Below are 11063 nucleotides of genomic sequence, written 5' to 3'. Positions count from 1 at the left end.
GTGTTATGTTTGTCCTTGTATAATGACAAACGGGGTGTAGGTTTAACTACTTTTAATGAACATATTGTTCAGCTAGACAAACTCCTTGTTAGCCATGCAAGGCATTCTTCAACCACTGCCCCCCCCCCCCCCCCCCTGCATAGCCTGCTGGGTAAATAACATGCATAACATGCAATTTTCAATAACACACATTTCTTTAGAGGAATGATCGGAATTCGGAAGTTGAGAACTTGCGGGCCATTGTCCGACGTACAGTTCAGACGCACCCCATGTCTTGCAAAGACTGATTTCAGGTAAGTGATTACAGCTTGTGCTGCAGGTAGTTTGGCAGTGTGGCTACTTCAGGTAGTTTGAGTAGTCGCGTAACAAACAATTGACTTTTTGCCATTGCCAGTCAAAAAGGTCAACTCCAACTTTGTAGTAGGGTCTGTTGGCGTACTGGATGAGGCATTAGCCAGGCTCTGCTTGCTGCTTTGGCCTGTAGGTCAAACACACTTCACATGAACAGCGGTCTGGCTGATTTCCTGGTTCATTCTTGGTAGTAGATTACTTCTCGTGCTCGTCGTTTGCATTTTCGGTAGTGTCATGGGAATGACAATCTTGTTGCCTTTGAACACTATGCCATCCACAAGGTGAGCTCTTGCTCTGCACATCCAGTAATCCTGTATTCTCTTGGACATTTGTTTTTCTGTGCGGAGCCATCCTATCAGTGTTGTTTCTTTCAACACTATCATTGTTTCGTCACCTGCGTCTCTCTTTTGATCTGCTTCATTCCTCAGAAGACACAGGAACGTGATTCTACGATCATGTCGGCATAGGCCTGAATCTTCGTGTTTTTCTGTGTGTCGAAGCTCTCTTCTTGTCGACTGCTCACGAAAAGAGTGTCGCAGTGAAGAATTAACTTTCCCCGGAATAGATCATTTTCACATCATACTTTTGCAGTCGAGTCAACATTCTCTCTGATTCTCATTGGACAATCATTCTAGTGGCTTAGACATGATTGACACCAATGGTTGTGGTCGGTTTCTACTTTGAAGTCTCGTCCGTAGACGTATTTGGTGAAACCTTTTCCGCAAGCGTATGTGCTCGCCAGTATTCTTTCTCTATTTGTGGCATACCTTGTCTCTGCGCTGTGGAGGCTCTGGACGCATAAGCGACGGGTTGCCATGTGTCGTCATGCGTTGCAGAAGAACTGCTCCCAGGACAATCTGTGACCGTCTGCAGAACCTTGTGCTTTTCTCTGGATCATAGAACCTCGAGCAATGGCTCTTCTGTGATTGTCTTCTTTAGGTTTTGAAGCAGTTTTCCTGTTCATCAGTGACCATTCCCATTCGTTTTTCTGTTCCAGAAGACATCTGAGTGGAGCGGACTGGTTCTCAGTTGAGGTTGAACTTTGCAAGGTAGGTGATCATGCCCATGAAGCGTCTCACATCGTCCTTGTTCTTTGGGCGCTCCATGTTGTTGATGGCTGATGTTTCCTCGGGTCTGGTTTGACTACATCCTCTGAAAGTACATCTCCCACGAAGGTAAGTGTGTTTTCTAACACCAAACTCTATGCATTTGTCCTTGTTTAGTTTAAGGTTGATTTTCTGTGTAGGTCAGGCACTTGTCTCACCTCTGCGTCGCTGTTCTTTCTTTTGTGGACCCCCAGACGATGATGTCATCCATCATGGTCTCCACTCCTGGAATGTGCTCAAGATCATGTGGATGTCTGGTGGTAGACCTCTGGCGCTGAGAGAATCCCATATGGTAGACAAAGAATCTGTACCTGCCTTAGTTGTGTTGAATGTGCATAGCCTAATGAGGCATCAAGCTTACGAACCACTTTGTTGCTCCATCAAACAGCGACATTATCCTTCTCTGGTTGGCAACTTGAAATGCTCTCTCTTGATTGCGTTTGAGGATCTCTCGGCCTAGACATATCCTGAGATCACTATTATTTTTCACCACAAATAACCAGTGTGTTTACCAGTCTGTAGGTTCATCCATTTTTGTGATGACGTCCATCTTTTTCCATGCATCCGAGATCCACCTTTGAGCTTTTTCTTCAGTGCAATTGGAACTTTTCTATGCATGCATGCACAACGTGAAGTAATTTTGTCATCAGTACATATTTTGTGTTCTCCTCGGTAAACATCCAAGACCTCAAACACATCCTCATACTCAGTCCAGTGGTTTCTCCTGGTAAACATCCAAGACTCAAACACATCCTCATACTCAGCCAGTAGTGTTCTCCTGTAAACATCCAAGACCCTCAAACACATTCTCATACCTCAGCCCAGTAGTGATTCTTGGTCATTTTCAGTCTGTGATGTCACTACATCACTCTTTGTCATGTTTTGTCATTTATTTTCATGTCTTGTCCTGTGCTTTCCTCTGCTGGTCTTATTAGGTTCTTTCCCTCTTTCTCTCTCTCTCTCCTCTCCCTCTCTCCCTCTTCCCGCTCTCTCTCTCTATCGTTCCGTTCCTGCTCCCAGCTGTTTCTCATTCTCCTAACGACCTCATTTACTCTTCACAACCTGCTCCCCTATTTGCCTCCTGATTAGAGTCCCTATTTCCCCTCTGTTTCCGTCTGTCTCTGTCGGATCTCTTCGTTGGGATTTTCTGTCCTGCGTCTTGTTCGCCCTGTCGTGTTTTTGCCCTGAATAAAGACTCTCTTTTCTTTAAGTCGCTTTTGGGTCCGGCATAATTCAGCATAACAGAAGAATCCGACCAAAGAATGGACCCAGCGACTACTGGATTCTCGAACACTGCCGCGCAGTTTCCAGGGAGCAATGCTCGGCAGACACGAGCAGGAATTGTTTGCTTGCTCGTCCTGCGTTGAACACCTGGCCGCTCAGGTTCCCGATCTCTCTGGACAGTTTCAGAGTCTTCGTCTCGTGCCACCAGATACTTCCTCTTTCCAAGTCTCCAACCGGTAGGGTTAATAATCCCTTGTTCTCTGGGCAGCCCACCCTGAGTGTCGCTCCTTTCTCACCCAGTGTGATATTGTGTTCCTCTCTCCAGCCCAACACGTACTCAAGAGAGAGGAGCTCGGATCGCTTACGTCATATCATCCTTTACTGGTCGGGCTCGGGAGTGGGGCACAGCATCTGGGAGGCAAGGGCTGAGTGTTCATTCGATTATCGAACTTTAAAGAGGAGATGATACGGGTTTTTTGATCGTTCAGTTTTTGGGAAGGAGGCTTCCAGGGTCCTCTCTCCTATGTCAAGGTGATCGATCCATAACGGATTACTCTATAGAGTTTCGCCTCTTGCTGCCTCAGTGACTGGAACGAGCCGGCGTTGCTCGCTTGTTTCTGGAGGGACTCCACGCTGAGGTTAAGGATGAATTCTCCCCGGAGGTTCCTTCCAGCGTGGACTCTTTGATTGCACTCGCCATCCTACTTAGAACGACGGTAGATCTTCGTCACGAGCTCGCGAGGAGAGCTCGCTGTTAACGGTGTTTTCCCTCTCCGCATCCCAACCATCTCCTCCCCCGTCAGAGACTGAGCCCATGCAGCTGGGAGGTATTCGCATCTCGACTAAGGAGAGGGAACGGAGAATCACCAACCGCCTTTGCCTCTATTGCGTTCTGCTGGACATTTTGTCATGTCATGTCCAGTAAAAGGCCAGAGCTCATCTAAGCGGAGGGCTACTGGTGAGACGCTACTACTCAAGTCTCTCCATCAAGATCCTGTACTACCTGTCGGTCATCTACGCGGTGGACGGTTCGGCTGCTTCCTGCAGTGCTTGATCAGACTCTGGGGCTGAGGGTTGTTTTATGGACGAAGCACTGGGCTCGAAACATAATTCCTCAACAGTTAGAGAAATCCACGCCCATGTTCGCCTTAGATGGTGTCCTCTTCCCAGTATCAGATGTGAGACACTACCTTAACCCTCACAGTATCTGGTAATCCAGTGAGACTATTCATTTTTGATTTTTCGTTCACCTTTTACCCTGTTGTTTTGGGTATCCTGGCTAGTATGTCATAATCCTTCTATTAATTGACTAGTAATTCCTATATCGGAACGTTTCTTGTCATGTGAAGTGTTTAATGTCTGCTATCCTCCTGTTTCTTCTGTCCTCCTACTCAGGAGGAACCTGGTGATTTGACAGGAGTGCCGGAGGAATATCATGATCTCTGCGCACGGTCTTCAGTCGTCCAGAGCCAACTCCTCCTCCTCACCGGTCGTATGATTGTTGTATTGATCTCCTTCGGGGACCACTCCCCTCGGGGTAGACTATACTCCTCTTGTCGGCTCCCGAACGTAAGGCTCCTCGAGATTATCTGTCTGTTTCTCTCGACGCCGGTACCTGTGGGGCCTTCTCTCTCCCCCGGAGCGGGTTTTCTTTGTTAAGAAGAAGACGGTACTCTCGCGCCCTGCGTGGATTATCGAGGGCCTGAAATGACATAACGGTTAAGAATCGTTACACCGCTTCCCCTTATGTCTCAGCCTTCGAGATTTGAGGGAGGCCAGTTCTTTACTAAGTTGGACCTTCGTAACGCTTACCATTCGTACTGCCATCATAGGGGGGGACGGAGCGTGGAAAGACAGCGGTTTTAACACTCCGTTGAGGGCATTGTTGAATACCGGGTTTTCCGTTCGAGTCTCGCAAATGCTCACCTCGTCCTTATCAGGATAGTTAATATGTAACTGAGAGACATGCTGAACTCTTGTGTTTCGTTTACCTTGACGATATCCTTGAATTTTTCACCGTTCTCTCGAGATTTCATGTCAGCACGTTCGACGTGTACTCCAGCGCCTTTTAGAGAATTGTCTCTACGTGACAGGGCTGAGCAAGCTGCGCCTTTCATGTACTCCTCCTCGTCAACATTTCTCGATTCTGTTATTTTCCGCTGAAGGCATGCCCAGATGATCCCGCTAAGGTCCAGGCTGTCAGCGTAATTGGCCCCGTCCCTGAAGTCACGTGTCGTGTTGGAGAGTAGAAGCTCTCCATCTGTGTTGCTCTGTTATCCAAACTGATTCAAAGTCTGATTCATATCCATTCAGTTACCAAGACACTACTGTGTGTGCCCGCTCTGCTGCCAGGAACAAAAATGGAATARCTCTCCACTTGCATCTTTAGATCTTTGCCAGAAGAGTGAAAGAATGTGGGTGCACGAGCCAGCATCAGACCACACACACTCGTTTTGTTACAAGCAAAACGCAGAAAACACACTATACCATCCTAAAATAACAGAGCCCTCCAAGATTTTTTGAAAACAGGAAATTATAGAAAACTCCACGTTAAAAAGTGTGGAATTCTGGGGTTTGTATTTTCTAACAGGCTCTTTATTTGGCTTTGCTAGAGAAGCTTAGAATAACTGGCATTGTGTTCTGAAGTGCATTAAAATGGCTCTTGTTCATGGTTTAGTAAGTGGGTTTAATTTCAAAGCTCATTAGCTGCTTGAACGTCGTTAGCAGCTATTCTGAGTTCCTCTTCACCGATATATAGTTTCAGTACTAGACCTCTCTGTTAGTACTAGACTAACCTCTGAGGCAAAGACTAAAGGGAGTCAGTGCAACAGATCACACACACACACGATGTTTGTGCMAGATTAATCTCCCTGTTGACTGTGTCTGACACCTGTCTCTGGAATTCCATCATACTGTATGTATCCCCCACATGAGCGAGAGAGAGGGAATATGCATCTGCCTTGTCCGCTCCTCAATCCCAAACAGACAGTCAGGCAGTTAGGCATGTGGACATGTCAGGAGGGAGGGGAGGGAGGGGCTACAGCACAAGACACAGGCCTGGACCCTGAAAGTTAATGAAGCAGTCCCTCCCAATTACCTCTTGCAGCATCCATCTGACATGGTGATGGCAGCCAGCAGGATCTCCCCACTGTGCCAACCTGGCCGGGTTCCTGTTCCACTCATCCCCCACGCAAGGATCTCTCCGCTGTGCCAACCTGGCCGGGTTCCTGTTCCACTCATCCCTCACGCAAGGAAAAGCGGATCTGGCCCAGGCGCCGGCATAAATTCACTTTTGTTTCCTAGTAATAAAGAACTTTGCAGTGAGGGGAGAGAGAGAGAGAAATGAGGTAGGAATAGATTTAGTAAGAGAGTGGAAAAACGTATTGAGTAATGATCTGAGTGAAATATTTATAGTGCTGCCTATGTCTGCCATGTGGCCCTGCAGTGTGGATTTATAATATGGAATCTGTGGCTCCGGCTGCTTTCAAACACAGGCTAAATTTAAAAWGGGAGGAGGGGGAAGATGAGATAGGAGGACACAGGAACCAAAGTAAATTCCCTATCCCTTCCTTTCTAGATGGTCAATTAAGTTCTGCTAGAGTATGCCGAACTTCCAGAAGTTATGGGTTTGATCCTTAATATTAAAGGTATCGGATGGCCAATTTTCTTCCATTTACAATTCAAACTCCTCAAACTGTGAAAAGTATCCCGATGAGAAGTAACAGATCTATGGAGCAAAGAGAATGCCTTAACATGCACAGGTACGAGTTGACATCAAGTGACGCTCCAAAACATTCTGAAAAAAATTCTTGCTCCCATCAAAGGAGATCAGCTTCTGGCCATGAAACAGGATTGTGTTATTAAACTCTGAGGTGAAGAGGATACTGCTGCCATTGAAACAGGATCTGTGTTATTAAACTCTGGATGAGAGGATACTGCTCCATGAAACAGGATCTGTGTTATTAAACTCTGAGATAGAGGATACTCTGCCATGAAACAGGATCTGTGTTATTAAACTCTGAGATGAGAGGATACTGCTGCATGAAACAAGGATCTGTGTTATTAAACTCTGAGGTGAGAGGATACTGCTGCCATGAAACAGGATCTGTGTTATTAACTCTGAATGAGAGATACTCTGCCATGAAACAGGATCTTGTTATTAAACTCTGAGTGTAGGATACTGCTGCCAGTGAAACAGGATCTGTGTTATTAAACTCTGAGATGAGAATACTGCTCGCATGAAACAGGATCTGTGTTATTAAACTCTGAGTGAGAGGATACTGCTGCCATGAAACAGGATCTGTGTTATTAAACTCTGAGGTGAGAGGATACTGCGCCATGAAACAGGATCTGTGTTATTAAACTCTGAGTGAGAGGAACTGCTGCCATGAAACAGGATCTGTGTTATTAAACTCTGATGAGAGAGATACTGCTGCCATGAAACAGGATCTGTGTTATTAAACTCTGAGGTAGAGAGATACTGCTGCCATGAAACAGGATCTGTGTTATTAAACTCTGAGGTGAGAGGATACTGCTGCCATGAAACAGGATCTGTGTTATTAAACTCTGAGATGAGAGGATACTGCTGCATGAAACAGGATCTGTGTTATTAAAACTCTGAGATGAGAGGATACTGCTGCCATGAAACAGGATCTGTGTATTAAACTCTGAGATGAGAGGATACTCTGCCATGAAACAGGATCTGTGTTATTAAACTCTGAGATGAGAGGTATACTGCTGCCATGAAACAGGATCTGTGTTATTAAACTCTGAATGAGAGGATACTGCTGCCATGAAACAGATCTGTGTATTAAAACTCTGAGGTGAGAGGATACTGCTGCCATGAAAACAGGATCTGTGTTATTAAACTCTGAGTGAGAGGATACTGCTCCGATGAAACAGGATCTGTGTTATTAAAACTCTGATGAGACGATACTGCTGCCATGAACAGGATCTGTGTTATTAACTCTAGATGAGAGGATACTGCTGCATGAAACAGGATCTGTGTTATTAAACTCTGAGGTGAGAGAGATACTGCTTGCCATGAAACAGGATCTTGTGTTATTAAACTCTGAGTTGAGAGGATACTGCTGCCATGAAACAGGATCTGTGTTATTACTCTAGTGAGCAGGATACTGCTGCCATGAAACAGGATCTGTGTTATTAAACTCTGAGATGAGAGGATACTGCTGCCATAAAACAGGATCTTGTTATTAACTCTGAGATGAGACGTGTACTGCTGGCCGATGAAACAGATCTGTTTATTAAAAACTCTGATATGAAGTTACTGCTGCCATGAAACAATCTGTGTTATTAAACTCTGAATGAAGAGATACATCCTTAAGTACTGCTCTCCCTATAGGAATCTTCGTTTTGTGTGCAGTCTCCAATTTCATTTGATAGCATTTTTGATAGTGACTGTCGATATTAAATTACTGTACGAGCACCCCTTCTCTTTTTTTACCCACCATTGTCTGCAAAATGTGCTGATTAATAATATTTCATATGGAATTACATCCTACCTCTCCCTGAACAAATTATGATATATTTTTCTTACCTCTCCATCTCTCCTATAATCATGGCGTCAGGTCAACTGTGGAAACTGAATTTGATTAGGTTTCCTGCGTTTCTGGTATGTCATGTTTGAGGACTCGAGGAGCGTGTGTGTTTCTTCCCGATGCAGAGTGATAATGAATAGCTTTGATTTCCTTTCCAGCCATGAAACAGGAGTCAATATTATGAATCCCAGCTCCCACAGCGATAAGGCAAATTGACAGAAGCATACAGATTCTGCCTGATGTTTCTCCTCGCTCCTGCCACCACCTGGAAAGTCCTCTGGATCAGCTTGGCGCTTAGACAGAACAAAATGGCAGCACTTTCCTTCAAATTCACACCATTTTGTCATAGGAAATGTGTGTTTTGGATTTATCCATAGCTCCCTTTGCACGGCTCTCTTCCTGTCTTTTCTCTGCTGTCTTTTTGATGGTTGGTTTTGTTATCTTGTCTGAAAATTAAATGAGCTCCAGTTCCCATTTCGGTACAGCCGAGACAGGTCTCATGTGAGGATCTCCATTACTTGACAGTCATGTACTGTACGTAGCCAACCGACAGGCCATCCTGAATCTTTAATGTAGCCCATGTCGAAGAAATAAAAAAGAGGAAGTAGCAGAGTGAAATCGACAATGACATTCTTAGAAGAATGTGAGGCTGTGCGGAGAGAATGTCACAGRCAATCGCTAATGAAGGCCCTTCCGGGAAATAAGTTAGATCAATTATTTAAAGGCTTTCATTTAAAAATGTCCAAAAACTGTGCTGAAATGATTTGCGTTAAAGCAAAAAAGGTCAGGCCAGTGTTGGGAGAGCGTAATTAACCTCATGCCACCTTCCTCCCTCAATTATTTCTGTCGCACAGAACTGRAGCCAGGAGGAGAGAAAGGCTGCTATTTCGGTTGCAGGCTACAGCTACAGAGGGCTGCTGTTTACTTTTGTTAGCTTTTCTTGGATGCTGCTGACGGTAGGCTACATTCCCAGAGTTCTACTCTTCCTGAAAGTTCTCTGAGGGCGAAGGATACGTACATTTGTAAAGGAGACTTGTGCCTTGTGCTTCTGTGGGCCTCAGGAGTGTTAGAGCTTTGATCTCCTAAAACGGTTCCACAACCGTTACGATAGAGGTCCACAGAACTCACAGGGCTGCGAGGGAGCCAAAGCACATCCAAATTGCTTTTCGGTTTTGAGCTGATGCCTTATCCATCTGCTTCAGCTGCAGGAGGGAAAGAATCCCTCTTTTTCCTCACTCCCTCCATTTCTCTGTCTCCTCTCGTTCACATCCCCTGTGGTTGAGGCATACGTTAAGTAAACTGGATTACATCATGTCAAAGGGGAGCATGTTTGTATTGCTGGCCACACATTTCTACTTTTTGACCTCTTTTTGAATATCATGGAAGATTTAGACTGGTAAGTGGGGCATTAGGTGCCGCCCTGCAAATGTTTTCTACCTAGTGCTCTCCAGACTTGGGCGTTTTGGAGCAAGAGTCTTCCCAGGGTAGGAATGCACTCTGTGGCTCCAATTCCAGCAAGGGAGCAGCAAACTAATTGCCAGGCCGTTCCGCTAATTCCTCGTTTCTGGGTTAGAGGGCAGCTGTCGGCTCCCGAGAGGTCCAGGCTAGTCCCGGGTTGCAGTTTTGCCAGGGCCGAGAGGAAATCTGATTAACCCCTGATATCTTTCGCATAGTAATTCTCTGTGGGGATTTTCCTTCTTCTCTTCTGCCAAAATGCTTCAGGTTTGAGAAAACAGGGAGTGGATCTGAAATATAGTTCCCAGACGAGATTTAAGACTGAGTGTAATACTGTATGCTGCATTTCTGTGTTGTGTTTCAATTCCAGTTAAGAGGATGTTGTCTGCGACAGACAGAGGAAAATAGATTACTGTTGCTTTGCTAGTTCGGCTTGAGGTTTCAGATTATTCATCATCAGTTACATTCAGCAGGACTGCTAAGTGTCAGCCTTAATTCCATATCAAAGTGTAAAATACATAAGTAATCAAGCTGTCATGAGTGTGTTGCACCTTTAAAATCCTTTAAGATCCGTTTTTTTGAGTTTCTGTAGTTCTTAATCAGCCGACGTCAACAGACTCAATCAAGTCTGACTTACACACACATCAACCGAGGAGACACACACACACACACACACACACACACACACACACACACACACACAAGCCTTTACCAATCGTACGTTAAAAGTAATTGTGGATCAATGTAAAATAACATTTGGTCCCAGGTTCTTTTGATGAGCACAGATTAAAGACAAACTCGGTCAATTTCACGTCCACTGCTTGGCCAGACCTATTTATAGCTAGAGTGGAGGTTTTAATGAATCGTAAATAACGGACTGACTTGATTGGGTGTAATCTGTCCGATGAGGTGTGAAGTACGAAGCTCTGTTGAGCAGTCTAATAAATACAGGCTCATCTCTCCTTGTGATTTGCTATGCAGTATATAATATATAGAAGAAAACATACAGCACAGAATACGAGACACATTACTGGTAACGCAATAACAAATCATATCAATCACTACGATGGCTCATTCCCACGGCATACGCCCCGTCCAGGAGCTCTTCTTCTCTCTATCTGGAGGGGCACTTCGCAATAAGAAAAAAACGACAAGCTAGTTAATATAAAACTCAATAAATCACATCAGCAAACCTGCATGTAACTGGTATCTAGACCTGCATCCTCGCTATTATAGAGCTCTGGTATGATAGAGGAGAGAAAATGTCATTTAGAATGCACTCATCCCAGAAGGAGAGAGGTCTTATTTGCTCTGAAATTAACTGTGAGCTGTGTGTCAGGGCCGGTGTGTGGTGGCCTCCCTGCAAGGG

Source organism: Salvelinus sp. IW2-2015, unplaced genomic scaffold (assembly GCF_002910315.2).
Source record: "Salvelinus sp. IW2-2015 unplaced genomic scaffold, ASM291031v2 Un_scaffold16625, whole genome shotgun sequence".
Taxonomy (NCBI): Eukaryota; Metazoa; Chordata; class Actinopteri; order Salmoniformes; family Salmonidae; genus Salvelinus; species Salvelinus sp. IW2-2015.
Note: the sequence above shows the minus strand (reverse complement) of the source record.